We start from the raw sequence: 17444 nt of genomic DNA, 5'->3' as shown, positions 1-17444 counted from the left end.
GGCCGGCCTTTGCACAGGCAAGAGGCAGTCGAGGATTCGTACGGGAAGTGATCGACGATGATCAACATTAGACGAGTGATGATCTGGGAAGTACCGCCACCATGAAGATAGTAATCATATTTGTAACGACCTGAAATTTCATACCATTTTTTTTCTTTCTCATAAAATATTATTACTCCGATAAAACTCTGATACCATAATCTATAGTCAAAGTCAACCTGGACCCATAGGTACCGAGGATTTAACTATTTATACACGTACATATATCACCTAAGCAGTGGAACTATAATATACATCCATAATTATAATACTAAAATCCAGTATTAACCCAAAACATACATACATAATTATACATCATCCCAGCACCTTCTACCCAACACTCCTAAATACTACTCAAAAATACAATCCCCTAATAACACTTACCTTTCAGATAGGGTAGTGTAGACGATCCCTCTAACTGCGAGCCTGATTCGCTCGTCTAACTGGATCACCTGAAAAGTGTTAATTTATTGGGATGAGACAATGCTCAGTAAAAAGAAATATGTTATTACAAGTGTGTGACAAATGAGTCTACATAAATAATTTATTGATAAATAACTGAACTGAGATATCATGTAAGTACTGTGCAACTCACTCGTATATGGCTTAAAATACAATTGTATTATTTGAGTTTTCTATTTATCCATACTGATAAGAATATAATATATCTGTTGTTCTTCTATAAATTTGTATATATATAAATAATTGAGAAACATCCCTAGAAATCTGTATGTCATGATTTAACCCCTCATGACAGGATTATGCGGCCCGTAGGCTGGACTTAACTCTAGTGAGCCTACTAGGATAAGTCACCTGAATACTCTACCAATTCTCAGTCCAGCCTTTACTGCAAACTCTCTAAAGGCACGACACTAGTATCTACCTCGTCGAACCACCCTCCTCAAACCAGAATACTAGGGAGACCGCAATCTCTCCATAGGCACGATTGATGGAATCCACACACTGTTTGAGATATGTGATTACACTCTGATTTGTAAATAGCAATGGTATCGTGCTCTACTAACTAAATCTGTTTGAAATAATTCATCAGGGATTTGATACTGTATAATACTAATATATATAATTATCTTACTATTTCATCATGATTCTAAAATAACCATAACACTATAAATCTAATCTGAAATACTGAAAAATCTGACTGAAATAATTGTAATATCTGACTGAAATATCTAACTGAATAATTTGTAAAGTCTAAGTGTTATGATTTTGGAAATCATGGAATTCTGTAAATACTATAAAATATATGTCTGTATAATATCTGTAAAATATTTCTCTGATAAATATCTGTCTGTATAATATCTGTCTGCAAAATATATTTGTCTGTAAAATATATGTGTCTATATATATACTGTAATTTATAATTCTATAAAATTTAGTAAAACATGTTTCTATGCAAAAACATTGTAAATCATGATCTTCTAAAAAATTGTATAAATCTTGAACTGATCTAATACTAACTCGTGCCACACAATTAAATAAACAAAAAACCCTTGTAATAAAATTTATATTTTCTGATAATAAAAATAATTTATACCCTATAAAATTCACCTCGAAACACATATATACAACTGATGAAATTTCTGAAATTCCTAGTATAGCATATTTCCCTTACCTTGACTAACTGAACTCGTCTATCAATTCTAACTCACGCCCACGACATTCATAATTTCATTTCCCTGAATATATCATATATATATTCCTGTCAAATAACTTAATTTCCAAAATAATCTCATACTCACATTTCCTAAATTATAAATTATTCATTATCTTACTTGGATTCTTGGAAACACCCACTAAAAACCTAGTTTGCCTATCGTGTATATACCAACCCTGAATTGTATAAAATCTCAATTTCTCAATTTAATCTCGGAAATACATTCATATTTAAGCTTATACCCTTAATAAATTAATAATCAATCCAAAAATACCCAAATAACACTCTTGCTTGGTTTCCTGAACTACGCCTGCAGGGATCCTAAAATTATACCCGCGGTGCTCACCCGAACCTTGAATTCAATAATCCTAATTTAATCAATTTAATAATATTTAATTAATTCAATTTAATAATTAATCAATTAATTAATTAATTAATTAATTTTTTCTTTTATACTATTCCTTTTATTTGTTTATTTAATTAATTAATTTAAAATAATTAATTAATTAATTGATTAATAATAATAAATTAATTAATTGATTAATAATAATAAATTAATTAATTGATTAATAATAATAATTAATTTAAATTTTTAATTTATTTTTCCTCCGTTACTACATTCTCCCCTCCTTAAAAGAATTTCGTTCTCGAAATTCGCTACTCGATCACTTTTCACATTTGTAAAATTTATTAACTCACTATATATTATACATTTCAATATATATCATCATCTGATTTTCTACATTAATTAAAATTAAATAAAACCTTCATTATCTTAAACATAAACTCATACTTGCGCCCTTGGCAATATTTGCCTCAGTTGGGATCATCAAGTACACTTGTGCTGGATAACCTCCACCTCGGGGTACTTGTTGATTTCCCCTGATCTGGTTTAGTGCAGAAGCAATAGGCAACGGTTCATGATAGTTCCTCCTAATGTGCCCCGATTTACTGCACCTATAGTAGTTAGGAGTCCTAATCCGATATTCACTCTCATATGCCTCTTATTACATCTCTAATATAGAGAGTAAGACAGATTATCCTAATAACTAGAATAACCCTAATAAATCATATATTTCTTTCATTGCTGTTACAACCCCAGACATGTGCCCAAATTCTCTCCTTTCACAAGCACTCAAGATGTCAAATATGAGAACTTATTAGTTAGACAGAAAACCCCCACTCCATTTGGATTTCTGAGTACTATTTTTTTTTTAAAAGCAAACAACTAGGTGAATGATCAATAGGTAACCACTAATGGTTAGTCTCCTTTTAAATAAAGAACTTGCAATAATGGCTTATACTCATTAAGGACCATACCTGCTGGGACATCTCAGGCCAGGATATGTAATCATTAGTCTGTCAGATCAAATGTATAAAAGAACTTCAAACTCTCATCATAACTTGTGATTCATTTGAGTAAAAATTATATAAGCTTCTAAACATTCTATGAAATTATAATTCCCCAATTCCTTTTTAATGTCAAACTAATGCACAGGCTTACACTTTTAAGTCACAGTAAAGTATCATTTTCCTAGCAAATTGGTTTCTAAATTTTTCTTACTTCTACCAGTTTTAAGATTCAACTTCCAACCTATGTTGGCAAACGTTGAATATCAAAGTATAGTTGTAAAATTTCCTCAATGAAAAGCAAGGATTGCAATTATGGCAAGTCTAAGTCTTGGTATACTGACTTCAAGTCAACCATTACCTTGCTCCAGTGATTGGAAAAATATGCAATAAACACGTACCTTGGTTTTTGGTACAGAATACAATACTAATGAAGTTGTTTAGTCAGCTATGATCAGTGATCGGACATTGTCTGACAGCATAAATCTTGTGTGAAATGGACTAGGAAAGAAAGGGTGACATTTATCTATATTGGATAGTTGCTAATGGTAAAAGGATTAGATTCTGAAGATGGCTTTAAAAGCTATAATCAACTGCAGATAACCACAGAAGATTTTTACATAAAATTGTATACAAGTTAAATCCGAACCGAGCCAATGCTAAAGCGGTTAAATTGGTGTCCCATTGCCAAGTAGGATTCACACAAGATAGAGCAAAAAAATAAAGCTTCAAGTCCTAGCATGTATGGTTTTCCTTCAGGATAGCATATTGCTAAAGGTCCAAGTATCATAATAATTTTTTCCTTCTAAGTAAGTTTCTAAAGATGTAACTATTAGGTGTTATTTGGTTCACAAGATCTTTCGGGTTACTTGGCAATGTGATGCCTATGACATCTTATTCTCATGTTTGTTTTTAGGTTACGGTGATAACATCACTTCCTAATGAATAAAGAATTTCCACAGAACATAGGAGTCCAATTGTTGCCCACGTAGTATCTTACATTCTTATGGGCATCTTAATTTTAGGATTAAACTGTCTCCACTATTTTGGCTGACTTATGAAAATATGAAAATATGTAGCTGATGCACATTCTCATCGACCCATATTTCTCTTCCCCAAACAATTTCGGCGCTCCCCAGGGTGACACGTTGAGCCCAATAAACCCCTTATCCAATAATTCCTGCAACTATTCCTTTAACTCTTTTAGTTCTGCCGGTGCCATTCTATACGACACTTTAGAATTGGGCGCTGTCCTCGGAATTAGATCAATAGCAAATTCAACCTCACGTTTAGGAAGTAGTCCCAACAAATTCTCGAGGAACACATCAGGAAAATCCCTCACTATTGGGATATCCTCTATCCTCAACTCTCCTTCCAATACCGCCTTCACACAATCCAAATATCCCTCGCAACCCTCTAGCAACAACATCCTCGCCTGAATGGCGGGTAACAATTGTGGTGCAGTGTGCACACATGATCCCACAAATCTATACTCATGTCCTCTTAGAGGTCTAAACACTACCTCTTTCTGATAATAGTCTATACTAGCGTAGTTAATAGCTAGCAAGTCCATCCCCCCAAAATTACCTCGAACCCGTGTATATCTAAAATTACCAAATTAGCTGGTAAAGACCTCCCCTGAATTCAAACTGGACAGTTCTTGTCAAATAACTGAATTTCCAAAATAATCCCATACTCACATTTCCCAAATTATAAACTATTATTATCTTATATGGATTCTTGAGAACACCCACTAAAAACCTAGCCTGTCTGCCGTGTATATACCAACCTTGAATTGTATAAAATCTCAATTTCTCAATTTGATCTCATAAATACATTCATATCCAAGCTTATACCTTTAATAAATTAATAATCAATCCAAAAATATCCAAATAACACCTTTACCTAATTTCCTAAACTACGCCTGTAAGGATCCCAAAGTTATACCCGTGAACCCTGAACTCAATTACCCTAATTTAATCAAATTAACCCTAAATAAAATATTATTTTAACATTTCCTAGACCCATAAATTTCCAATAAACATTTAAACTTCTAAATATAACCAATTTACTTAATTCCCCAAATTTCACTATCACTTTGGAGTGGTGTCTAGGATACCCAAATTAAAAATTTGCTCCAACTAAAATGACGACGATCGAGACTAAAACCCTGTGGTGGTGCTCCATCATCGATTTACCTAAAGATCTAAGGAAAAAATTAAAGAAAATGGGAGAGGTTACCTTACCCCAAGAAATATGCTTACGTCGCTCCTACAACAAATCTGTTCTGGTAGAAATGTTAGTGACGAAGAATGGAGCCTAATGATATTTTTTGATTTTCGATCGGCTAAATATTTGTCGAAAAATTAAGAAGAGTGGGAGAGGAGACGAGGAGAGGGATGCTGGGAGAGAGATATGAGACGGAGAGAGACAGAGGCAAGTGGGTGTGTGCAGTGTGCAAGTGAAATTTCAAATTGAATCCTCAGGAAACTTTCTGAGGATTCCTTGATATATGTATATATCTAATAGTTATGTGGTTAAGGGGAGGATATGGTCATTTTAGTTTTTGGGTAGATGTCTTGAAAGTGTCAGTTTTTGTGTTGTGATGAAAGCTTGCATCTGGGTATAGTGAGTAAAGGTACATGCATAAAGCTTCATATATCAAGTTTATATTTTTATACATATATATGTATGTATGTATATATCTATATGTTTATAATAATAATTTATATATATATATATGTATATTGTTGACCTTATAGGTCATATCTCTGTTTTGATTATGACAAATACTCAGGTATTTAATGTCTGCCGAGTTGATGTGCAGGTATTCTAATTAGCAGATCATAGTGATAGCACAAAGAGGAACTGAAGCTAAAGACCCAATTTACAATTGTATTGCATTTCATTTCTACGCAAAGGGTCTGTAATAGTAAATAGGGATTGGTTTGTAATAAGCTCACACACATCACATGCATGATCTAATAGGTAAGCTCAAACCAACCGCAAACTAAAAATGACCTTAGAAAGACCTTAGGGAATACCCTTCGGTCAGTCGAAGGACGACCGACACCGAATTTTTTTTGGTGTCTTCAAAATGACTTAGAAAGGACCTTAGGACACTCACCATTGCACTTGTATGTGTTAGGCACTTGAATAGGGTGATTATGGAATAAAACAGGACCGAACTACACAAGTTATGCACTTTTGGTCGATCGACCTATACAGGTCATTTTGCCCTTGGTCGATTGAATCAGGTCTGGGTCAACATGTTGACCGTAGTCCGGTCGACCGAGCTTCCAAAGCTCATTTGACCTCGGTCGACCAAATACCCTTGAAGTCAATAGTTTGACTTCCTAGTCGATTGAGCAAAATTTGTATTACACCAACCTGGTCGACCGAGGGTCCTCGGGAGTTGTCCCAACGGTCTGGTCGACCGACCAACTTAGTTCATTCTGGCCCTGGTCGACCGAACTGCGCTAATTTTGAAAAATCACCTCAGATATGTCATTCTAGTCAACCGACCAGTTAGTTCATTTTCACCCCAATCGACCGAATCTCGCTGATTTGGAAAAAATTGCCTTGGACATCGTCCAGTCGACTGACCTAGGTAGTTCATTTCTGGCCCGGTCGACCGAACCATATGAGCTTGGGTCAATTAAAAGTATTCTGGTCGACTAGTGCTCTCGAGTTGCCTTGCATTCTTACCGTGGTTAAATTTTTTTAAATAGGGTTAATTAGTGTTAAAATGATTTTAAACAATATCAATAATACCCTACATGTTCTAACAGCTATAATTCTTCCAACATCTATAAATAGCCCATCATTTGCAAAGATTAGCAGAGAATTCGCAATCTTGATTTGGAGAAACTCCTTGAAAATCCCAAAATCCATACAACTCATTTTCTCATCACATTCACTCATACTTACCTTCTACTATTGCCTAAACTCTCTATAAGTTGATTAAGTGTTTGTTTGGAAAGGTTTGCTCTCCCTGTTCTGCTTGGTTGATACGATTTTCTTGAGAAACAAACCTAAGTGTTCTTAGGGGACCTTGTTAATAAGCCTCTCCAAAAAAGAATTATGTTAAACTTCTGAGTATTGCACATTTATTGCAATATCTTGGGAAGTCTGTATTTGTTTTTGGATTGCAAAAACTCTTTCAAAACATTTTCAAATATCTATTGCGCTTTATCTTGAAAAATATTTGAAGAGACATTTGTTTATATGATATTGATCTTTGAGGCAATATTCATTGAGTTATCTATTTTGTTGTATACAAAGATTAAATCTCTTTTTGCAAGCCAAACATATACACTACTTGAGCATCATACTATTGAGAAAATCTGCTGATTGAAATATATATATATATATATATATATATATATATATATATATTGTTTGGCTGATATCTTTGTTTGAACACGTTGATTGAATACCTTGTGACACAAAGATTATACCGGTTTACACTCTCACGCACACATTACACTGATAGTAAATATATTTGAGAGTTGATATATTAAATCACATTGAGCTTACTTATTATATCTTGTTAGGTGGTGTATGTGATTGCACGTAATTGGGTACACTACTTGAAAGCACAATCACTGTACTGTTATTCTTGAATGTAAACATACTGTTGTATTTTCAGACATGGGCCTAAAGAGGTAGACTAGCCCTTTGAAATAGTCTCGGATTGGCTTAGACCTGGTTGGGAAAGTTAGGTGCGTCATCCTATTAAGGCGTGTTGGTTGAGGTCAGCCTCGTGAATTGACCTGATTGTAAAGGTTGAGGTAAGCTCCATGCTAATTAACCTGATTGTAATCAGTGCCACTTCACCCTTAAGTGAGTCTTTAGTGGAATCCTGGGCTTCCGAGTCAAAGGCGGGGATGTAAGCACAGTTGGCAGAACCCCGATAACATATCGTGTGTTTGTTTATATTTCTACACTCTATATTTACCACACGTGTATGTTATGGTGTGAATGATGCACATGATTTAAATTTTCGTACATTATATCTACTTGTGCATTTGGGATTGTATAGAAAAACCCTAGGTAGTTAAATCATATTGATTTCTTATTTAACTTAGGAGAAAAGTTTAAAATTCTAATTTACCCCCCTCTTGGGAATACACCAATTTTAACATATATCTTATCCTATTATTTATTTTATGAATTCAATTTAGTACTATTTAATTAATTCAATTTAATAATAATTAATTAATTAATTAATTATAATTAATATTAATTAATTAATTAATTAAATTTTTTCTTTCATACTATTCCTTTTATTTGTTTATTTAATTAATTAATTTAATAATATTTTATTAATTAATTGATTAATAATAATTAATTTAATTTTTTAAATTGATTTTTCCCCGGTTACTACAATATTTATATTTTTTGTAGGAAAATTTTAATTTATAAAATTATTAAATTTATAATTTTAAAAGTTGACGTGTGTTTATTTATTTTTTTAAATAAATTTAAAACTATCAATAAAAAATTAAACGAAAATTTATGTATTACGGATTTTGAATAAATAGGAAAATTTTAATTTATAAAATTATTAAATGTATAATTATAAAATTTGACCCGTGTTTATTTATTTTTTAAATAAATTTGAAGCTACTAATAAAAAACTAAAAGAAAATTTATGTATTACAAATTTTGAATAAAAAAATAACCAATTTTATGTAAAAATAATAATAATAATTAATTTTATTAATTATTATAATTTAATTCATATTTTTGCATACATGCAAACTCTTCTTTTTTTTTTTTTATATTTCCTTGCCATTTTTTTTAATTCATTTGAAAAATAAATAAAAAATAGAAAATATTTTTTGTTTTAAATGACACTTAAAAATATATTTTTTATTTACAAATTTTTATCAAATCTTAAAATTTGAAAATAACATATATTTTATTATTATTTAAATTAAAAAAATTATGTCATTAGGAAGTAAGATGTCCTTTTTTGTCTTAATATTCCTAAAAGTAAATTATTTCAATTTTTTTTGTTATTGTATTCATTTGTATATAATATTTTGAAATTAAAAAATTAAATTACATTTTTTAATTCATTTGAAAAATAAATAGAAATTAGAAAATATTTTTTGTATTAAATGACACTTAAAAAATTGATTGCGTGTGTGGGTGCAGGTGAAGAGCCAACTTTTGAAAAGTTGGTTCTCAATTTATTTATTTTTTAACTCTAGCTGACAGGAGTTGATGGCTAAAATATTTTTAAAAAAAAAATTAAAGCCCAAACCGACTTTTGGAAAGTCGATTGGGTACATTTGTGAAATTTTCCCCATTTCCTTCATATTTGTGTTTTTTTTTTTCATTTTTTAAAAAATATTTTGGTAAAAAACTCTAAGTATTTGCATCTCCAAATACGAGGAGAGTTTAACAATAATAATAAAAATGTGATTGTGTGTTCATCAGACTGCGCCTTAAACTAGCATTTCATTTGTTCTTTCTAAAAGTCTCATTAAACTACTAGTGTAAGGACCCAAAAATTCATACTATTTTTTTTGTTATATATTTACACTGTCAAACTAGATTTCATAACTCTAATACCCTGTATATATATACATATCATCATCACGGCCCAGAGTGGGTGCCATGTTAAATTGTGTATTCCATATATAATACCTATACAGCAGAAAAACATAAATATCCAAACCATAACCCAAAATACACAATACCAAAGTACTACAAATCCACCATATACATACATGTACACCTTTTCCAAAAATCTCAAAATGCTTAGGGATCTACAACTCAGCCCAAAACTCACCCCAGAACTATGGCGACTTAGTCGTCTCCTCTATCTCTAAGCCGGCCCTGTATGTCTCTCTAGGTTACCTGAAATGTTTATATCGTTGGGGTGAGACACCTCTCAGTAAGGAGAAACATGTTATTATCAGTATGTGATATATGAGTTTATACACAAAACATAACTTTATATTAAAACTATAAATGAGATATCATGTAAAAGTATCTATACTATAACCTACATCTATGTCATTTAAAATAAAGTAACTCTGAGTTAATTATTCAATCATACTTCTATCTATAAAATATAATCTCTATTTTATGTGTATACTGTATATGTATATGGTTCTGAAAACTTCCCTGGATGGCTGTATGTCATGATTTAATGCCTCATGACAGGGTTGTGCACCTTGTAGGCAGGATTAAACACTGGTTGGCCTACTAGTGCTAGTCTAACTGTATTTATGTATATGTTTGTAGCACAAAAGGCTTGCTCCACTTGGTCTAGACGCTAGGGAACCCTCTACTCCACCTGTGACACAATCGGCATTCAACACCATACTCTATCTGAGATGTATGATTGCACTGTCTATACTGTATAGCTACGGTACCGTGCTCTGTGAATAGCTCTATTCCATCAGAGTCTGATACTATATAATACTATTTCTATATAATATCTATCCGTTTTACCATTATCAACTGTATTTACCATGATGTTGTAATTCTCTATATTAACCATGACGCTATAATATAACTGTATATCTATATCAACCGTATTTCTATATGTCATGGTTCGATAATCTGTATATCATGGTTCTGTATAACACTATATATTCATTGTACTGTAAAACATTGTATATTCATGGTACTGTAAAACACTATATATTCATGGTTCTTTAAAACACTGTACATTCATAACTCTGTAAAATATTGTATAGCCATAGCTTTGTAAATAAAGTTGTATAATTTGTATAGCATAATTATGTAAAAACTATATAATCGTAAGTCTGTAAATTTGTATAAAATTTTGTAATATTCCTGTATTACTCATGCCACACAGCTAAATAAAACTCATTAAGTATAATCTGTATTACTGTATAATTTTCATGCTCCGATCTGCTAAAAAATCATACTCTGTAACTCATAATCAAATACTATACTTTACTAATAAAATTTCTAATTTAACTAGCATAACATATTTCCCTTACCTGACTATTTGAGAACTATTTATTATTTTCCTATTTCACGTTTGCGGTGTTCGTAATTTCAACGCCTTGAAATTATACACATGTATTTCCCCAAACAATCAACTGAATTTACTAGAATTATCGTATTCACATTTTTTCTGAAACCGCATATTCCTAGTTTATCTACTGAATATCAACTAGACAAATATTATCATTTTTACCTAATTTTCTGGGAAAATACCCGTCAAAACTCTCACTTATGCCTGTAGCTTTTGCACCATAACCCTGTATTTCACAAAATTCCAATTCCTTAGTTCAATCCCAAAACTATATTCATACTCACATTTTTAAGCCTATACATCCAATAATTTAGATAAACAACTCATAAACACTCAAATTACATCCCTACCTCAATTTTGGAATGGTGCCCCAAAACCCCAAACTGAAATTCTGCTCCGCTTACGTTGTAGAGAATCTTTCCAGGAACCCTATGATGGTTCCTTATCGTCAATTTGGGCTTTAACAGAGTTGAAATCAAAGAAAATTGGAAGAGGGTTTGTAGGGTTTGGGAGGAGAAAGAGAGAGAGTTTAAATTTTTAAATTTCAAATGAGCTCTTGGTTCATATATATCTTCAACAATGCTAACAAAAACTATCGTCAGTTTTCTATTAACCGACCCAAAATTTACCGTTTACCATTTACCATCCTATGGTTAAATCCCAAAACCGTCGCCAATTTTCTTCCTCCTCTAGAAAACCGTCACCAATTTTCTCCTCCTCTATCCAAAATTCCACTTTTCCCATTTTCTTTAATTTATTATATTTTCCGGGTCTCTACAACTAGAACAAGGAAATTTCAAAATTTTGAATTGTTTTCTTTTAATATGCCCATGGATTGAGACATTCTAAGTTTCCTAATACTTATCGTCTGTCAAGGAACAATTAGGGCAGTTGGTAGTTGTTAGTGGGTGATCGGTAGTTTGAATTTGAATTTTTGAAATTAAAATTCAAAGTGGTGTTTCGCTCCATCCCATGAATAATCTATAAAGAGAGCCCTAGGGAGAGAGTTTAGGGCACATCTAAATGGGGGTAAGGAGAGTTTTTTAAGTGTATTCCTACATAATCTTAGTAGAGAGAAAGTGAGGGAAATATTGGAGTCCATCAAATGTGTGTTATGCTAGAATAATAATATGAAAAAAAAAAAAATTTATTATCTTAACTATGGAAGAAGAAGAATGTCAGTGAAATACTTACAGATGTGGAGTAAGGTGTAGTGTTGGTATCACCTAAAGAGGAATAATTTCTTATTGTTACAAAATTAACTTTTTCCTATATCAACAATGTTACTGAATATGAAACTTGTATAGTTAGATTGAAAGTTGCACAAGAAATGAGAATCTAAAATCTTGAAGTGTATAGGAATTCAACTCTCATCATATGGGAATGGAAAAACAAAAATTGAAAGTTGATTTTTTATCAACTGTTGTGGATTTTGGATATTCTCCAAGTTTTCAAATAAGTTTTCAAGGCGAGTTTGTGGTTCTTTGACCAAAAATCCACAAAATTCTCAAGTTTCTACAATGAAAATCATGTCTTTCAAAGTAATTGCCCATGAAGTGGCTTGAGGGTGGAAAAAATGATTTTTCTAAGTGTTAAACTTGATTTCAATTTTTAATTCATAGAGTGGCCATCAAAAAATCAATTTTATAATAATAATAATAAAAAAAAGAGATCTTTCAATAAGGTTTCAAGTTGTTTAAGGGAATTCAAAGAATTTTTTTTAAAAAAAAATTCACCAAAAATGTTTTCTAAGCTTGTTTTCGAAATTTTTCTGGGAACAACAAGTGGTTTGATTCTTTTATTGGAGGATATGTAGGTAATCTACTTTGGTAGATTCAACCACAACCAAAAACTCTTTATTTTCCCTACTTTTGACATTTCTCTTTTGTTTCTTTTTTTTTTTCTTAAATAATTTTGTTTGAGAATTTGTTAAGGCAAGAAATAAATTCCTATGGGGCTCCTCCCCTTGCATGAATTTCATGAAAGTCTTTTCAAATGGAGAGAAGGGATGAGCAGTTTCTAAGTTTGCAAAATGAAGGAAATGAAATGCAGTAGGGGTCAGGCGATTGTTCCCTACAAACAGTTGATTGCTTGGTTTTGCAACCTCTATTTTAGGCTATTTTAATTTTTTTTCTTAAAAAAATCCTAATGTTTTAAGGGAACATAGACACACATAGGATAAGTGCTAAAACCATTCTTGCAATGGGTGCTTTAGGGTGCTAGGAGTTCCAAATCTCAAATCGAAGAGATTTGAAAGCCTACCTTCCCTTTTCACAACAATACTCCCAAACAGGACTTCGAAAAGAAAATATTTTTCCTTTGTTTCTTACCTTCCTAAAAATAAAATAAAGTAGCAAATCCATAATTAGTAAATGGATAACTAAGATTACCAGAGAAAGTTATGTTACTCACTTCAATTGCATACAGACCACCGATTGTTGACAACCCAAAATGGGTCTTCAAAACTCAATGTCAATGATGCTTGGGAGTCCTTTCATTCATGGGTTCAAATCTGGGACCATAATCTAGGGTCAGCCTCATGTTAGGTTCAAAAAATTGGAAAATCCGAAGAGAAGGAAAGGAAAAAGGAAGAAAAGAAGAAGAAGAAAGGAAAAGAGGGAAGCAAAGATAGGGGGCTATTTTTGGTAGAATTTTATGTGTATGGTCAATTTTAGGAGTTTTAGAAGGTGAGAAAGAGTGCTAAGGATTTTAAAGGTGGCAATAGAAGGTTGGAACCCTCACTGGGTGTCTGAGAAATAAAGGTGCCACCATTATTGCTAGCGACAATGAGTTTAGCTTGAGCATGCACATTTCAGCAGGTTCTAGACAAAACTGTGGCTTCTATGGTGTTTATAAGAATTCCAAGGGCTGAACCATGGTGGAGGCATGGTGGTTTTAACGATTGTCAAAGAAGATGACTAGAGGAAGGCTTTTGTTGTATTTGTATGTGTGGCTCTCATACTTGTTTGGGCTCATAAACAAATAAAGAAAAACATGTTGGAAGTCTTCTTGTGCTAGCAGCAGAAGACTCATCGACGAGTGTCCTATACTCATCGATGAGTAGATACTGAGAGGTAGGAAATTGTAGGTTTTCTGAAATATTGAGAGCAAAAAAAGAGGCTCGTCAACGAGTGTATAACTTTGACTCGTCAACGAGTCTCCTGTGCTTGTCGACGAGTGTGCCTGAGTTGTGAGAAGAAATTCAAATTTTGAATATTGATGTACGGGTGGTTGGGTAATTGGAGGGAAACCTCTGAGTGAGTCTTATTTATGCTCTTATGGGCATGTATTGATAGAAGTGAGAGATCATTGTGAAGTGTATTATGTACTCTCAAATTTCTTAGTGAAATTTTTGTGTCGATTGCTTTCGTGGATGTAGGTTTGCCGAATCACGTATATTCTTTTGTTGTGTTCTTTACTTGCTTTCTGATTTACTAGTTGTGTGTTGAAGTTTCATCATTTGTTGCAAGTTTATAATTCCGTTGTGCATCTTATTTCTGATTATCATTTTACAACAACTTGGTATTAGAGCAATAGTTGTCATGGCGTCAGGATCATCTTCTACAAGATTTGACATCGTCAAATTCAATAAAACCGAAAATTTCGATTTGTGATAGAGGAGAGTAAAGGATATACTTGTGCAACAAGGAATGGTGAAGGCCCTAAGTGGTGTTCAACCAGTTGGAATGGATGAGGCAACATGGAGAGAATTGGTAGTGAAGGCAATTTCTACAATACGCTTATGTTTGGCCAATGAAGTTCTCTATTATGTGATGGAGGAGGATTCTCCAGCAACAATTTGGCATAAACTAGAAAGCCATTAAATGTCTACATCCTTATCGAACAAACTTTTTCTTAAGCAAAGGTTGTATTGGCTTAAGATGGTTGAAGGTTCGGATTTGAACCAGCATATCAACACTTTTAATAAGATTATGAGTGATTTGGCCCGTGTTGATGCAAATTTTGAAGAGGAAGATAAAGCATTGATGTTATTAAATTCCTTACCTACATCTCAAAGTTATGAGAACTTGGTTACCACTCTTACATAGGGCAAGGATAGTCTGAATTTGGAAGAGGTAACAAATGCATTTTTTGGTTTTCATCAAAGAAAAATGATTAGCAATGAAACGTCACATGGTAAAGGACTTGTTGTGAAAAGTAACCAACAACATGGAAGATGTAAGCCCCAAAGTAAATCTCGGTTGCAATCCGAGAAGAATAAGAAGGACGTGAAATGCTTTAAGTGCGGTGAAATTGGGCACATAAGATCGGAATGTCTAGAGTGGAAGAAAGGGAATTCTAAAAATCAGCAAGGTTCGTCAAAATCTACAAATGTAGTAGAAAGAGACTCAGAATGCAGTGATGGAGACATGCTATGTGTTTCATTGGGTTCGGAGTGCCTCACAGATGATTCTTGGATTCTAGATACCAGATGCTCTTATCATATGATAGCAAATAGAAAATGGGTAGACACCTATAGGTCAGTCAATACTGGCTGTGTTTTGATGGGAAATAATATTTCATGCAAAATACTTGGTATTAGAGATATCAAAATCAAAATGTATGATGGTGTTGTAAGAACCATGTATGATGTAAGGTATGTAGAGGGTCTAGGAAAGAATGTTATCTCATTAGGTACTTTAGACTGTAATGGATTTTGTTACAAGCCTAAAAAAAGGAGAATTTAAAATGTGTGAAGGCAACTCGATAGTGATGAAAGGAGAAAAGATAGTGGGAAATATCTATGCATTGCAGAGTGTTATAGTTGTAGGTGGAGTTGCAGCTATTGAATCTGAATCGGATACCTTGTGGCATATATAGTTGAAGCATATGGGTGACTACATGTATTTAAATGTTTGGGGACCGATGATGATAGCAACAAATGATAGACATATGTTTTTCATGGGTGTATCACAGAAGGTCTTGGTTTATCTCATGTTACACAAGCCTGAAGTTGATGTGTTTACCAAGTTAAACTTATGGTTGAGGTGGAGTACCAGACTAGGAGAGAAATCCTTAGGTCAAACTTTGAGATTGAGTACGCTGGTTTCATTTAAGCAATTTTGTGAGCAGGGTAGGTTTTATGCAAGGCTTGTAGGATACTTCTTGGTGAAGTCAATGAGTATGGCGCGTTTCTCGTGTGACCGAACACCAAAGGTATCTCTAGATGGAAAAGTTGAAAGTGAATTGTGAAAAGGTTTTGTGATAGACTACTTGGTTGTGAGTGGATGTCCATTAGTGCACTATTATAGTGATAGAGGATCTGGGCTTGGTGTTATGTCCAGACAATACATTTTTCTAGGTCATAAGAAAGGTGGGTACAATCTAAGTGATCCTGTGGCAAACAAAGGAGCGATCGAGGACATGACTTTTTTTGTTGAAGTTATGGGCAGCGTACTCGAGTAAAGGAAGAGAAACAAATGCCAGAAAGTTGCGGCAGCAGCAATCATATTATTCAGGTAGAGTTGAGGACTTAAGGCATAAATGTGGGGAGTTCTATCTCGAGTCAACAGTATCACGATATGAATGGGCATGTGATGCAGATGGAGCAATAGACTTAGGGTAGAGATGGCATTGGTCATATTATAGGGAGTTTCAGCTCGGGAGACCATCAGAATCACGGTGGGCGCATGAGCACTATCAGACCACCACTTAGGTATAAACTGATGAGGCTTCCAATTGGGAAAAGGGTGATAGTAATGTATGAAGTGATGTATCTGTTGTGTGTGAATGACATGTTATTGGCTGGAAATGCTTTAACTGAAGCTAATCAGTTGGGAACTCTGTTAAAAGGTTTTGACATGAATATGTTGGGTACAACCAAGATGATTCTTGGTTACTGATTTGAATAGACAAAGCTATAGGGAGATTGGTGTTAGCTCAGGGTGGCTTTGTGGACAAAACCATAGGGAGACTTCGTTTGCCGTCTCAAAGGGTTTCTATGGAGAATCAATATGAAATGTCTACTCCTTGTATCCAAGGACTGGTTGTGATGTTCGGGATATGTCAAAGTCCTCCATAATTATGGCAGGTAATAGAGTGGACCGTCAGTTGTTAGTTTTGTTGAAGACTATGCAAGGGGTTTTGGTGATATAAAACTTGCAGCAACTTTTGTGTTTACTGTTGTGGGAAGGTCTTATTGGAAGCCTAGGGTGAAGTCTTCGTATGTTGCATCTACAACTGTGTCGGGGTTTATAGTGGAAGCTGAAACTACCATCAGTAAGTTCAAACGGTGTTGCTTGGACTTGGTCCATGTCTCTAAGTGATGGAAGGGAGACAAACCCAACCAAACGTTCCAGGTTCAAGGTGGAGTAGTTAGATATGTTTTTCGGGTTCTCCTAAAGGGCATAT

The sequence above is a fragment of the Malania oleifera genome, chromosome 12, assembly GCF_029873635.1.
Source record: "Malania oleifera isolate guangnan ecotype guangnan chromosome 12, ASM2987363v1, whole genome shotgun sequence".
Taxonomy (NCBI): Eukaryota; Viridiplantae; Streptophyta; class Magnoliopsida; order Santalales; family Ximeniaceae; genus Malania; species Malania oleifera.
The sequence above is the reverse complement of the archived record's forward strand: the minus strand, read 5'-3'. Positions refer to the sequence as shown.